This window comes from Capricornis sumatraensis, chromosome 20 (assembly GCF_032405125.1).
Source record: "Capricornis sumatraensis isolate serow.1 chromosome 20, serow.2, whole genome shotgun sequence".
In the NCBI taxonomy this organism is placed as follows: domain Eukaryota; kingdom Metazoa; phylum Chordata; class Mammalia; order Artiodactyla; family Bovidae; genus Capricornis; species Capricornis sumatraensis.
In genome coordinates, this window is record NC_091088.1 from 36,811,526 (window position 1) to 36,817,582 (window position 6,057).

Here is a 6,057-nt window from a genome sequence, read left to right on the forward strand (position 1 = left end):
AGCTTTATCTGGCTTCTATGGCATGCTAACCCATGGATCGTTTTTAGCCTGGTTTCGGTTTTGTCTCCACATGGTGTAATAATGACTTTGCCTGAGAAAAACACTAAAGCACTCTCTTAGATTCATTGAATTCTCTTTCATTTCATCTACATCCACAATTATATTTATAGCCATGGACTAGCTTGTATCGAGTATAGTTATTACCAAGGATGATTTTATCTCTCAAATATGTTCTTTCCTTCTTCAATCCATTTTGTCATATTCATTTATGTCTTATGAGATTTAAACTCAATAAGTGTTCATCTGCCATTCTTTTATAATTTTACTTTTCTATAGGAAAACCACCATAGATTATAATATAATAACTATGATATCCATTCATCCCATAATAAAAAGATGTTTTCATTAGAGTATGTAATAAATATTTGAATAAGTGAAACAGTGAATGGATGGATAAAGGAAAGAATGCTTTGATGGCTGAATGAACGGGGAGCGGCTTGGCAGCGGTGAGGAAGTCACTGCTACTGGGTTGAAACTCATTCCTGACATGTCTGCTCCTCACTCCACCACCTGGGTCCCTCTTCTGTGCCAGGAGCCAGCCACAGGTGGTGCAGGCTTTCTAGGCAATCTTTCTAAATGCTTCCTCATCTGCCCTTGCCTGCGCTCGCTCCTGGTGTGAGCAGCCTCACCCTCTGGCTGTGATCATTTGCTTCCAGACAAGCTGTTTTTCTACTTGTCAAGTATACCAGCATTACTACACTTGCACAAAATGAATAATCAGCACTTTGAGGAGCCTTTTTTTTTGGCTCCTGAAATGGGTTTATTACGAGTTTATTTTTCATCGCCTATCAAACAGATGTTGCCAGCTCTCTGAGGAATTTTCTGTGCTTCCCAGTCCCTCTTGCTGGGTGGATTGCCAGATGCTCTGGTACACTGCAGAGCTGCGCGTGCATGCCAGGGAGGTGAGTGGATCTGCCGCAGCCATGGGAAAGGGAACCAAAGTGTTGCTGAGCCTGGTGGGGCAAGGGGGTGGCTTCTGCTTTAAAATGGAAAAATGCAAACAAGTATAGAACAGATGCAGACGAGTTCCAACTGCTGTGGAAGCAGCTTGGTGCAGTAGGAAGAGCATCGGATTTGGAACCAGATTTGGACCTGAGTTGAAATCCTAAATGTACCACTTTCAGTCTTCTGTGAGTTGAACTCTTTGCTGCTTCTTTAAAGTATACATTTTAACATCCAAGTCAAAGAGTTGCTGTAAGGATTAAATATGACTGTGGTGTGTGATAGATTAGCAAGAAATAATACCTGATCCACCCTTTTCTTAACTGATACTAAGTTGATTTTTTAATCACACTGGTTATTAATAAAGTATCCCAGATATAGCTGCTGTCTGCCTGTCAATCTATCTATCTACTCATCCATCTATAAAGTTCTTATTGTTTTAAAAGCCTAAGATTTATGGGTCACCACAGTGAATACTAATTAATGAACAACCAAGTTACTGTGTGTGTGTGTCTGTATTCACATTGTCACAGTGAATGTTTTCATACACACACATATCTTGGTGCACTTGTCTGATAACTACTTTAAGAGAAATGTCTGAAATAGAATTTGCTAATCCCAAGGTTTATACACTTAAATTTTATTTCATATAGCCAGTTTTTTTTCTAAAAATCAATTTACATTTTTACCAGAAACACCTGAGAACTGTCTTCCCACAACCTAATAAGCATGGAGGATTTCAAACAGTGACGAAATATTTTAAATGTTCCCCTTTGCATTATTTTGTTAGGTATTAATAATGAATGCCTTCCATATTCTCACTGGTAATTTGTCTTATTTCCTTTGCATATTGCCTACTGAGAGGGTTGCGATTACAGTATTTTTTGTTCGTTTGTTTTGTTTGATGAGAACTGAGGCTGCTCCAAACCTAACTTGGAAGGTGACTTCACAAACTGTGGCAGAGAAAGTTAATGCTCCCCAAAAATCCATGTGAAGCTATATTTCTCCACTTCCCTTGCAATTTAAATTTTAAAAAATCTTCTTTTTATTGTAAAAAAGAATCATACAAGAGTATGATTGCTACAAGTATATTGCTACAACTTAAAGATTAGTAAAATGAATACCCTCATAAAAAACAACTCAGATTGAAATGATTTGCTGAAACAATGGCAAGAAAAATTATGCAAAAATATATTATTGCATTTTCCAATCCTACAGAGGTATGTTGTTGTTCAGTCACTTACTCATTATCTGACTCTTGACCCCAATAATTGATCAGTAAGCTTGTATGTAATAAAAGTATACAATGTGATGATTTGAATTTGAGAAATAAGCATACTGTATTAAGCCTCTGAGATGCATGTCAGCTTGAATTAGGTGTCCTTATTTTAAAATGGCATGGTGAAGTTGCCAAAGCTGTGACTCAGTAATTAATGAGAGATTCCCTTGGCTTAATCAAAGGTAGAATGATGGTTTGTGTAACTAGTTGTAAGCACATAGTTGTGTGTATGTGTGTAAACATTGTCACATTGAATCCAGATTAACAACACCAGACTTAAAGATGATATCACTTAACCGCCTGTTTCCTGGGACTTCTTGTTACAAAATTATTTCTAAATTCAAGAACCTGTCCTTGATGTCCATTCTAAAATTAAAGCTATGAAAAATTTTAAGCTGTTTGTCTATACTATATAGATAAAGCAAACCAAAACAAACAGAAATAAACACACACACACACACACACACACACACACGATGGCTTTGGAACCACAGAAACACACCTTCAAATTCCAAAACTATTCTTATGACCTAAGAAATCTCTGGTAAAGTTATTCAACTTCCTCCAAGCCCCCTTTAGCTCATCTTCAAATAGGTAATGGGGGGGTGCTCTCAGAAGATTTTTAAATTTTTTAAAAATTGAAATATAGTTGACTTATAGCATTATATTAGTTTCAGGGATACAATTTTATTAGTTTCAGTTGAACAGTGCTTCAGTCTTTCTATCCATTACACACTGTGCAAAGTTATTATGAAATACTGCCTATGTTCACTGTGCTGTTCATTACATCCGTGACTTAGAATTGGGTGTTTGTACCTCTTAATCCCTTGCACCTATTTTGCCTCCTCCTCCCCCCCACCTCACCTGAGAACTACTAATTTGTTCTTGATGTTCTAAATCTGTTTTTGTTTTGTTCATTGATTTTGTTTTTTTTAGACTCTACATATGAGTGGAATCATAGGGTATTTGGCTTTCTCTGTCCCACTTGTTTAGCATAATACCCTTCAGGTCCATCCATGCTATTGCAAATGGCAAGAGTCCATTCTTTTTTATGACCAAGTAATATTCCATTATATAAATGAAATTTATACATATAGATGATCTACATACATAAGATATTTATAAAAGTTAACTGGTCTAGTGAATGTAAAGCCTAATACAGTGTCTTGTATAATGGCTAATGCTCAGCATAAGAAGAAGCCTGTGTTTCTTTATATCCCATTTTCCTGTTGGTGCCTGCTCCAATTCCATGTGATTTGGACAATATGTTAGATTAATTTTTACAGAAAAATAAATATATAGCCAGGACATGGAAGCAACCTAGATGTCCATCAACAGATGAATGTATCAATACGTCGTGGTATATACATAAAATGGAATATTACTCTGCCATGAAAAGGCACACGTTTGAGTCATCTTTTATTGAGGTAGGTGAACCTTGAGCCTGTTATGCCAAATAAAGTAAGTCAGAAAGAGAAAAACAAATATTGTATATTAATGCATATATGTGGAATCTAACAAACAGTGCTGGTGAACCTGTCTTACAGAGAAGAAATGGAGATGTAGATGTAGAGAACAGATTCATGAACCTAGAGGAGGAGGAGAGGGTGGGGCAAATTGCGGAAGTAGCACTGACGTATATACACCATTGTGTGTGAAATGGATAACTGGTGGGAAGCTGCTGTGCCACCACAGGGAGCCCAGCCTGGCACTCTGTGATGACCCACAGGGGTGTAATGGTCCGGCCCCATCACTGCATGTCAAATAGATGGGGAAACAGTGGAGACAGTGGCTGACTTTATTTTGGGGGGCTCAAAATCACTGCAGGTGGTGATTGCAGCCATGAAATTAAAAGACGCTTACTCCTTGGAAGGAAAGTTATGACCAACCTAGACAGCATATTAGAAAGCAGAGGCATTACTTTTTCCACAAAGGTCCATCTAGTCAAGGCTATGGTTTTTCCAGTGGTCATGTATGGATGTGAGAGTTGGGCTATAAAGAAAGCTGAGCACAGAAGAATTGATGCTTTTGAACTGTAGTGTTGGAGAAGACTCTTGAGAGTCCCTTGGACTGCAAGGAAATCCAACCCGTCCATCCTAAAGATCGGTCCTGGGTGTTCATTGGAAGGTTTGATATTGAAGCTGAATCTCCAATACTTGGTCCACCTGATGCAAAGAGCTGACTTATTTGAAAAGACCCTGATGCTGGGAAAGATTGAGGGCAGGAGGAGAAGGGGACGACAGAGGTTGAGATGGTTGGATGGCATCACTGAGTCAGTGGAGGTGAGTTTAGGTAAACGATGGGAGTTGATGATGGACAGGGAGGCCTGGCGTGCTGCAGTTCATGGGGTTGCAAAGAGTCAGACACGATGGAGTGACTGAACTGAAGTGAACCGAATGGGGTAGGGGATGGAGGCCCACTGGGAGGGGTTATATATATAAGTATGACTGATTCATTTTACTGTATGGCAGAGACCACCACAACTTTGTAAAGCAATTTTCCTCCAACAAAAAAGATCAAAACTTTGTATAGTTATTTTTCTATCATTTTTTAGGGATCTGTATATCTGTTAAGGATGTTCCCTTGTTCACATCACAAATACAGAGTTTCCAAATGTGATTTATATTTTGTTTCTCTCTCTCACTTTTTTTTTTTTTTTGAGGTCACTAGGAGTAGAGTTCTAGTCAGGAAACCTGAGTTTCAGCTCTAGTTCACACTTTACAGCTGACTATCTTTGCAAAGACCACTTAATATGCAAAGTGGGACAATAATAACCACATTACAACATACTGAAAGCATCACAGGAGAGCATGAGTGGCGGTTTAACTGGCAGACTCAAAACTCCATTTACATAAATATATTTCCTTTCACTGAAAAATTTATTTTACTACTATTTTCTATGTTAAAGTTCTTTGTAGAGGAGTATAAAGGCTTCATGATGGATTTTTTTCCCTTATAATTTCTTTCTTTTTGATTCAGTTTGAATAGTATATTTCTCCAGAGTACACCATTGGTTTCCCCTAGTTTTCAAATATCAAACTATTCTCCAAACAGAATTATTGATCAATTTAGTTATTTACTGCTAACTTTAAGAGTTTTATTGTGTATAATGCTTTTGTTCACACTGTTTCTGATTGTATGCATAATTCACTTTCAGTGTAGAAGGAATCAGTTATATAATATAAAGGAGGAGAAATTAAAACCCATAATTTAAGTATCACTGAATTTTTTAGGTTTCACCCAATATTTTTGGATATAGACATACACACATGTACACCCACATATATCTCAGACATTCTGATAATACTGTTGATGCTATTCTGCTTTGTATTGTTGCAGAGGTTTCCATATGTACATATATCTTTCTCAAGTTTAGCAGCTGTCATTGGATTGCTAAAGGCCAGAACTTCCTCACTCACATCCAGCAGAACAGCATAGCCTGATTTCACTGCAAACTCAGAGAAGTAAGAGAATACAGTGAAGAGGTTTGAATATTATGCAGATATTCTCCTGAAATATAATTCTCCTATTTTACTAGTGATGTTCTGTTGGAAGTCAGTCCCTCAGAATGCTTATTGCCCTTGGAGACACTGGCTCTTCAACTAACCCTAGGTCACTTGGTCTCCTAACTCCAAGTCCAGAGTGGTGACTCAGCTGTCACTGTGGCACCAACTCTCTTGGACCAAGGAAACACCGAAGGCCACCTATTACAGCATCAATACCCCACAAGAAAAAGAAGCATATCTGTAGAGCAAAGGTAAGCTAATCCCCAAGAC